Source organism: Tinamus guttatus, unplaced genomic scaffold (assembly GCF_059628265.1).
Source record: "Tinamus guttatus ecotype Peru unplaced genomic scaffold, ASM5962826v1 Tinamus_guttatus_pri_ptg000336l, whole genome shotgun sequence".
Lineage (NCBI taxonomy): Eukaryota > Metazoa > Chordata > Aves > Tinamiformes > Tinamidae > Tinamus > Tinamus guttatus.
The window spans coordinates 1,728,915-1,739,251 of NW_028288870.1; positions in this window are offsets into that span (position 1 = coordinate 1,728,915).

Consider the following 10,337-nt stretch of genomic DNA (forward strand, 5'->3'; position numbering starts at 1 on the left):
TATAACTTAATTTCCTGGCTATATATATTCAAATACCTTATAGCAGAAAGGTACTTATGTGCTAACAGCTGTAAAAGGGAAAAAAAAAGACTCTCCAAGATTTTCAAAAGTGACTATCATCTTTGGGTGTGCAGTTTGAAGAGCTTGATGGTCACTCTATGAGTGCTTAACATTTCCTAGATATTTTATGGAGTACCTGAATACCCGAAATAGAACCCAGCTCTCTCCCTCATAACTGTTAGTCACTTTATAAAACTGTGGTATTGAGCTACCCACCTAATCAAACATACTTTTGTATATGACTGGGATCTACAGATGCCATCCTAATCACTTTGGTCTGAAAGACTGCTCTGACAGTCACAGTAAGAATATCTATCTGCTATCTATTCTATATAAAGACTGATAAATACATATTTAATAGGATATAACTGTGTCAGCTTTCTTGAGGCGAGATACACACCTTTGCAAATTCCTTAGCAGATTATCCAGGAGAGGTGTGGTGTCCAGGATTCTGGGGCCAAGTATTTATGATTCTGTCCTCCCTCATATGTTTTATGGCTAATGTTAAGCAGAAACAGTGGAGAGGAACAGCACCTGCAGGGGAAAGTCAGCAGAATGGTCCATTGCATTGTGCTGATGTGCCCAAGCATAGAGATATTTCTGCTGGTCTAAGGTTAGTTGCATCCCACCTTTGCTTCCAACCACAGGCTTTCAAAGGAATTTTTGCCTGAATTTCTGACAGAAAAATGAAGATCAAAATAAGTAATGGTAAGGCAGACTACAACCAAACACTAAATATAAAGGGTTTGGAAAAATTACCCTCATCATGACTGAAAGAGAGGGTAAAATGGCTATACCTTAGAAGTAACAGGAATCAGCTATCTTGTCACCACAGAAAGATAAGAGAGTGAGAGGACTTACTCATTTCATAGCTTCAAATCCAGAAATCAGTAGAAAAATCCTGGCCCTGACTCTGCTGGTCTAAGTGTATCAGTACTTTATATCTAGCTTTACTTCATTTCCACACATCTTCCAAGTGCTCAAACATGAATTGAACCATGCTCAAAATGTGTAACATCATAGAAAAAGCAATATTTTCAGCTATAACTATTTCTTCACTTGTGAAGCCTGACAATCTTTTGCTAAAACTAACAAATACCCAAGTTGTCACCTTGACTCAGCTTGTAAACACATTCAGAACCTAGCTGGACTGTCTTTAAAAAAACATCTCCCCCCTGCAGTCCTCATTCACACTCTGTTTTGTAGCTGTGGTATTTACCTTATTTTACAGGAAAACTTTTTCCATAAGTAAAAGGAAATTTCCCCAAATTGAATATGATCTTCTACATAAAGTGTTTTGTTTTGTTTGGTTCTGTAAATGATGATGGAAAAATACTCATATCTCCATTTCAGAGCAGAATTTTCTGGTTACCGAGTTATATATTTATGCTAAGAGAGACTTGTGGTCAGTTTTCCCTTCTAAGCCTAGAATTCAGCTTCTATAGCAAAAAGACCCTTCCCTATTCCTATAACCAGTGTTTTACAAATGGTCGACAAAGTCTCTTGGGATATTCTGAATATCTGAAGTCCAGATCTCATTTGCTCTAACTCCACTGTGAATAGGTATTTTCAGAGAGACAGGAACACCTAGACCAAATATTTGACCCAAATTGCCGTCAGGGTGCACTCTAACCCTGTCTCAATAGGTAAACCACAAATACTGTGACGAAGAAATCAAGATGCTTGATATCTTGTGATTGGAGTCTGTTGTCTAATGAGACGAAATCTCCATCTGAAGCTTTTCTGCAGCTGAGATTTTCATCTCTTCGCTTTGTGGAACCTTTGTGGAATAGCAATTCCACTCAGCTATGCTTGTACTTGCTGCTTTCTCCCCTACTGCTGCATTAATCAAGTCTCTCCCTTTTTTCCCTTCTTGGGTAGCCTGGAAACAGAAGAGCTTCAAGAGCCTTCATCTCTTGTGCTTTTATTTGTTTGTTTCTTTGTTTTGTTTTATTTTGTTTTAAGTCAGCTAGTTGGAGACTTTCACATGCACAAACACATGCACATTATGCTCATGTCAGCCTCATATCCTTAGGAAACCGGGCTACAAAGTACCCATCCCTAAGAATTTAACACAGGCAAGATCTTCATTTGCTTGGGCAATTAGGTGCGTTAAGGAACTCTCTATTGAAACTAAGTCTTCTAAACATGATCATAGAGGAAAATCACCAGTGCTTTTCACTATGCAAGCAGTAATACACTTTCTGAGCCTTTAACTCTCAATGCTAGCAGGTTACAGAAAATCTATATGTGCCTGTCCTTTATAAGGCTTCTTTTCTATTGACAAAACACATGGATATGAGGTCAAATAATTCCAGTAATCACAGTAATGCAATGGTTCAGCAGTCTGATACTCTAGTGTGCTGTGGGAATGAGATGCTGCTAAGGTCTTTTAGGAGGGTATCAGTTTCATAAAGTTGTTAAACACTGCTTCTTTATGAAAATTATGTATTTATTGTTATAAAACATTGACATTCTAATTGAACCAATTTATAGACTCACAGAAAGATGCCTGAGGGAAGTAATCAAATAGGTAATATTATTTACTGTACATATAGCCAGAAAACTTGGCTTTCTGAAATTCTGGAACTACAGAAATGGCAGCTGTTGACTGGCACCAGTTTTACTATGCTATTTATCAGAAGATGGTTAGAAACTCTACTTTATAAAACAATAGCAATGTACAAGTTCAGTTATTTATCACCTTGGGTACTACACTGATATAAAAAAATGCTTTTGCCTGAGGTTAAGTTATTCATTTTCACTGTTTTAGAGGTGCTATGCTAGAGCTGGTCTGTGAATTCTATGGCATAAATTCACATATGAAATTATAGATATTTCTTTATTCAAAGTATCCTCTGAAGACCTGCAAAAATAATTTGACTTTTTTAAAAAAATATTAAGGTAGCAAGAAAATAGGAGTTTTGTCCAGTGAAAAAGATGTACTGCTACTCATAGAAGTGATTAGGTTCTCATTCTCTATTTTTTTTTCCCACATAGCAATACAACACTCATTTGAAGCCAGTAAATTCAACGCCTTTTTGGAGTTCGGTCATGCAAGTTTTACACTTCTGAAATCATATGCCCTGACAGTCAAAGAATGCTGAAAGGAGTCATACTTCAGGAATCTTGCCAAAAATTTGTCATATAAAATGCTGAGCAAACTGCAACAAGCCCTGTGAGGATGTCTCATCAGTAGTTTGTAAACAAAGATATTGATTTATTGATTTTAACTGTTTTTTTTTTCTGACTGCTAGCATACAGTAGATCCATACATAGGGAGGCATATAACAGGGTGCAGCACCACTAGTTTTACTCTTAGTTCGGAATGTTCTTCTTATCACCGTTCACGTGTTCTGTAAAACTTCCCAAAACAAGGTGAAGTGAGGCAACGAGAGGCAAGATGAGGTAGGGAGAGACTGGCCCCATATCACCACATCAAGAGGCTCCTACTGAATGCCTGCTTACCATTTTTTTCTGCTTGTATGAAAGGGTAGGTTATGCTGCAGCCTACTTCTCCCCCTTATTTTAAATACTTTGGTTTCTATGGAGGCAATGTATTCTCTTGGTAAAGTTGTCAATCGCGACAGGAGTGCTCCCTCAACTTGTAAAAATCTGTTCTCTATGAATGTAACAAAAAGGTAGTTTACTCATTGATGCTTCTGTGTAAAAATATACTCTTTATCATACTCAGAAGTTGTTTACTAACCTTTTTATTCAACACTGTAACATATTTTATTAAGATGCCTAGAATCACTACTCAAGATTATCTTACACAAAAATTCTTTCATGCATATTTGCAGCACTTACTTACACCTGTCAGCATCTGATCATAGAATCATAGAATCATAGAATCCTTAGGGTTGGAAGGGACCTCTAGAGATCATCTAGTCCAAGCCCCCTGCATACGCAGGGACACCTAGAGCACGTGGCACAGGACTGCGTCCAAACGGGTTTTGAAGATCTCCAGAGAAGGAGACTCTACAACCTCTCTGGGCAGCCTGTTCCAGTGCTCTGTCACCCTCACTGTTAAGAAATTTTTCCTTAAGTTCCTGTGGAATTTTTGATGTTTCAGTTTCCGGCCATTTCCTCTAGTCCTATCAGTGATGATCCAAAAGTTTACATCTATGAATTATCAAACGCATATGTGTCAGTTGCACACTTTATACAGTATATAGTTGCTCTAAAGAAGTGTAATTGACATTTCTCAAGGATTTTTAGGATTTCTGGACTGGGCTGTTGGGCATTTGTAAAACCTGCAAAATAGTACTAAAAGCAGGAGGTTGGTAAATCACTGTGAAATTGATAGCTATGACTATTCTGGTACATTCAGTTACTGTTCTTGCTCTACATGAAGGTGATTTAAACAAACGAAAAAAGAAAACTTAATTGTTTATGAATATTACTTCTATCGATAAATGAAGACAGAAAGTCCTAGAGAAGATGATAAAGTTGGGTCTGAAAGAGAAGGGGCTCCAGCACAGCCAACAGACAAATAGAAAATTAGATCTGAGTAAATCCACCCAGTTTTCCATAATTTGGCTGTGAAAAAATATATATTTATAATTGTCAAAAACAGTGTGTCAGTCAGTGCAGCTGGAATGCCCAAGTTGTTAGCAGCCTGTGCAATATAGTTTGAATTTTCTTTTTGGACATTGATGCATAAACATATAAGTGTATCATCCTCCCGTTGTATCTGGCCACTTCATTTTATATCACAGCTGATAGCTGATAGGTCTTTTTGCTGGTAATCCAGCAGGACTGTATGAGGTCTTTATCCATTTGAGCAAATCAGCTTTTTTTTTTTTTTTTTTTTTCCCTGACAGCAGTTGTTTCATCTTTGAAAATTTTGTTCTCTTTTAGTTCTGTTCTGTTTTAGTGATCTATATATTTCCTGCCATTTTCTCTTAATAAAATGTAAACTTCTATTCAGAATTCTTAAATATTTATAAATCTATTAAACTCTTATGTTCTCTGTAGTCTGTCTTCGGAAATCTTTATTGAGGTAACCCACCAGGTCATGATTTCATGGCACACACTAAAAGTAATTTTAGGGGCTACTGTTACTGCCATGTTTCTGTATTATCTCAAATGATAATCGTATTGTCCCAATCTCTCTCTTCTATCTGCTTTTTTTTTTTCATTTTAAAGCTTTTAAATAGCAAAATCAAAACTTCATGGTTTGTAACCAGTCAGAAATAAGCTCCATCAAGCAAAACTTAAAGGAGTTCCCATTTTCCAAGCTAGTGCTTTTATGTCTCCAATAGATGTGGTCCACCAAGAGACAAAAGCAACTTTTTCAAAACCAATCCTATAACTCTTTGGTCAGAAATTACTTAGGCTCTTGACAGATGAGCTGACAATTTTACTTCTCAGAGTTCTGCCGAATCTGACTCTAAGAGCAATTCGATAGGTAACTGCTGCACAAATGCGAGTTTTTGTTGTTTTGTTTCATTTTCTTAGCTTGGCTTTCTGAGTGCAGCTCAAGTGCCCCAAGGGCCTCTTCTTTCAAGTTTCAAATATCAGTAAGTAGCTCTGCTCTTTCCATGCATATTTTTAGCCTAGTTAAAGATGTTCTCTTTTGTAGAGCTCAGTCCATAAAATATATATGAACTGTGCTTAGCCTTACACACAATGATCACAGACTTTAAGAGCATAAAGTCAAGCACAAGCATACTCACTTTCAATACTAAAACTTAATGAGTTCTCTTAAATTCATCATGTCATCCTCCTACCTGACACCGTTCCATGTTCTCATGTAAACAACATTATAGTAGTATGAAATCTTTAGTTGTCCTGCTTTGATATATATTACGCAAAGACAGAAAAGTACCACCAACTATCTAACTAGTAACAGGATTTCTTTGAATTATCTTTTGCTTTGTCCTAATCTGACATTATTAATTTTGCTGTCTGCTATAATCCATACATGTCCCAATGTCTCAAGAACAAGAGAGACAACTTATCAGATAATACTACATCTTTATGTTCCCTGCTCAAAGCCCTGAAAACATTGCCTTAATGGCAGCTGTGGAGAAGGATTGGTCTTTGACAGGACAGTTATGCACTAGCCCTCAATTACCAGCTGAAGATAAGTGGAAGACTTTGCTCTCAATCTGAAATAGGGGATGTTTGTCTCCTTATGCTAAAATCAGATTAAAAGATGTTGTTTCTCATGGCAAAACATATGTCAGGAATTACAAAATTATCCTTTCAAATGTTTATTGGTGACAAGATTTCAGTAGAAAGACCCTAAGACTTATTCAGCTTCAAGTCTCTTAGATGTTAAGATCAAGCTAGGTTATCTACAGGTTCTAAGCATTAGCATCTAAATTTCCTGTTTGATATGTGTAAGGTCTCTCAGCAGGATCATTCTTTCATTTTGATTTTTGGGCTAGCAACAGGGCTAGCAAAGCCTGGTGTATCTACAAAGCTGGTGTATCTACAAAGAGTAGAAGAATTTGAATCAATGGATAAGATACTTTAAGGGAAGAGCGCAACAAGGCTTATAGCATTATTATGTAGAAGAAAGCCGGTTAGGCAATTAAATCATCTCCTTTTTGGTGAAAGTGATTATTATTTTGAGTGATGCTGTGCCAGAGACAAGTCTCACTGGTTTATACTGCATATTTGAAAATGTTCTGACTCATTTCAGCTAAGAACATTCTGTTTATTTTCTTAGTTCTAACATTATTTGATACTGTAAAACTGACCTTTAAGTGGTCCCCAGTGCACTCATACTCTTTGTTCTAGGAATATAAGGAATCTTGAATACTGTCAGCTGAAACAGTTTCTTTTTTTTTTTTTTTTTTTTTGTATGCTTTATTTTTAGCAACACATAAAGTTCGATCTTCTCCAAGTGAGAGCATCAAGATTACAACAAGATCAAAAGCTGAGCCAGCCAAAGAAGGCTTCAGGAACAAATCAAAATTTGAAATATAGTATTGTATATAAATTAAGCTGCCATTCAAGTTTCAGTTATTTATACTGTGATTTCTAGAAGTGATTATTATGGAAAGAAAAATGCATTTAATTTTCTTGTGAATTACTCTGTAGTACAGCTTATCTTTGTGAAGTATGCATAATCAGAGATCAGTCTCTTTCCTTAAACAAGGAAATGTCAATCTCCTTTGGACTTTAGGAGAGAAAGTTTTTACCCATAACGCACTGTTCAAAGTAAAACTAAACTCATATGTCTACTAACAAGAAAATAAAATTTAGTTGCTTCAATACTTCAAAAATATTTTTAGTGCTTTATTGAAAAGATTGTATAGCAACTCTTTAAGGCTTAATTAGCTTGAGGAAAATTGACCATGATTATTGAAGATACTAGAAATCTATATTAGAGCAGCTTGATTCTTAAGTAATAATTGTATCTATTATTATTATTGTTATGAAAAATATGAACCTTTGAATCAAGCCAAATAACAATGGGGTGTCTATCATGTAGTTTTTGTGCACTTAACTCTATGTTTATACTACCATTTGTACCTGAAGAGCTATTTGTACCTGTTGAAGTGAATGTCCTGGTCCAATCTACTTCTTACGCCTTGATTTATAACACAAAGTGGCTCAATGCCTGAAAACTGGATTTCTTCCACATGAAACTAGACTGTAAGACATATGCCAGAGTGTTTCTAATGCACTCTAAACACTAGTGGGCTGTCAGTCCATGGGTCAAGATGTACTATGTAATAACTTACCATCACCATTCAAAATCCTTAGCATGGAAATCAGATCCTCTGCACTTCCACACACTAGATCTGTTTCTATTGCACTGTGTTACCTCAAATTATTGTACTTGTGTCATCTTTGTATCAGGTACCTTTTGTGTATGGAGTTTGAGATGCTGAGTGAGATGCTAATGCCATTGGGCTAGCCTCCAAAACTAAATGCAGAGGATCTCCTACTGTATAAGCTAAAGGAGAGAGCCAGAAGAGGACTCAAATGCTTAACATGAGATACAGGCAGTACTTGTGACTTCAAGAACAACTTAAGTCTATGAACAGTGATTGCCCTGTACAGGAAAGATCCCCATAAGGGTTTCCCTGGAGATGTCTAAAGCCTACAAGGTTCCCTTTCTTCCTTGAAAGTTTCTCCAACACCCAGAGCAGACTACATCTATGGGTGAAGATCCTTTTGTCTCCAGACTCTTCCGGATGAAAATCCAACAGCTTGTGTCATCTTTGCTCAAGGCTCTCAATTCCTTTTGGTAAATTGGACAGTAGGTTTCTCTGAAACACTCATTTGTTCATGGACTTCCAGTTGCATCCTTTCTGTAAAAATTTATCTCACAGAATTCTATAGCCTTTAAGACAAAAAAAAAAAAAGACAAAAATAGAAGAGAAATTGGTTCTATTTCAATGCTTTCATGTTTATCAGAACAAATGTCTTTTTATTTTAAATTAAATTATACGTCTCAAGTGGGAATAATTTAAGGCAAAATGTGATTCTGGGTGATGCCATGCTTAAAAAACTCCTAATTCAAAATTAAGGTTTCAAAATAAAATTCTTAAAAGGTAAAAAATACACTTGCTGGAATTATTTCCCTGGCCTTAGTGGTTGTCTTGGGCAAAGGATACTTAATTTATTAGCTATTTTTTCCCAGATAAAAAGAGAGATTAAAAACACTAGTCTTGTTTCTTAAATGTTTGAAATCAACTGATGAAATACTCTGTACTTAGCTATGTATTTTATGTCTTCATAGCTCTCTGGAGAATTGGAGTATTTTTTCTTAAAGGGAGCTTATACAGCCAGTTCATCCATTGAATTTCAGACATACGTCTCAGTTCAGTTAATCCTGGAAGCCTGTTTGTTTTAACTAACTTAAGAAGCTCAGATAACAAATTCAGAAATGTCTACACTACCTATATGTGGGTAGACCATCTATTGATAAATAGCATTATGCTGTTTTTCAAACTAAGGCAAGAAATAGTAAAAAGTGTACAGCCAGAATATCCCTGGGAAAAGATAGTGGTAGTAGTTTTGCTATCACCACAGAGGGAACCTGAAGAATCCAACATTTAAGGCCCTATAATCACTCACAAAACAATTCTTTCTCTGTCTTTGGCTATGAACGAAAATCATTGTGACAGAATTGTCATTTTTGTTTTTGATTTATAGAAGTGATTGTTTTTTGCTCAGAAAAGATGGACAAACATTTGCAGAGTGAAACTACAGACAGATCAGACAAGATGATGCTGGCCCATTACCTGTGCTTTTATTGTTATGACCAGTACTTGGAGTTACAGTGAAATTTGCAAGAAGATTTGAACTTTCATGTAGCAACTCCCCTAAAGTAGCTATTAGCAGTGAAGAGATAACTTGGGGCTGATGAAATTCTGTCTGAGAGAGAGAGCTACTGAATAGCAAAGGTCTGATTAAATATCTTCTAAACTGAATAGGTTATTTTAAAGATAATAAGATTATTTTATATTAACTGAATCTAACCTTTTGACTCATTATAACTCAACACCAACTTTTTCCTCTTACATTTCATGACTTATTATATATTTTAACAGTATAAAAATACTAAACATCCTGGCACTTACAAGTTGAAAATAATTGATTCTACATATATCTTTTATTTTAAAATAACTTCCCTAACTGCCTGGTTTTAAGATTTCTGTAAATCAGATTTTTCTGTTATGGATGATAGAATGAGATGAAGAACTATAGTCAGCAGTCAATTGATCTTTAATTTTATGCACATCCATCTCCTGTTATCTAACTGAATTTTCATGCAACTAAAATGTAAAATGAAAGGGAAAATATTTCAAAAACATTAATTGTTGATTTTATTTAATTTTTAAAACCTAAGTGTTAGTAGAGATCTTTTTGAACTTTAGTATTGATCCTTTTGTCTTTGTTGGCATGTTGCCCATCTCAAACTATTATCCGGTACTTAAAGAATAATTTATTAAGCTCTGAGGAACAATTACTTCAAGCAAAGAAGCTAATAACATTGTCAAGATGGTAGAAGGTTTCAGAATTTAATGAATGAAAAAGTAAATGAATATTTGAAGTTCATTAGACAGAAGCAAACAGATTTTTTTAGAACAATTTAAAGTATTTCAGATACAAAAAGTTTATAGAGCAGAAAATCGTATTATCAAAGTTGGAGTCATTTCAGTATATAGTTGTACCAGTTCACACACTTAGTCTGGGATATAAATACTTGTGCAGATTTTCTGTATAAAGTTCTTCTAGTCAACACCGGGCAAAATTCTATGCATCTGTAGTCATATTTTTTCTTGTAATATTATGTGTGTAAACTC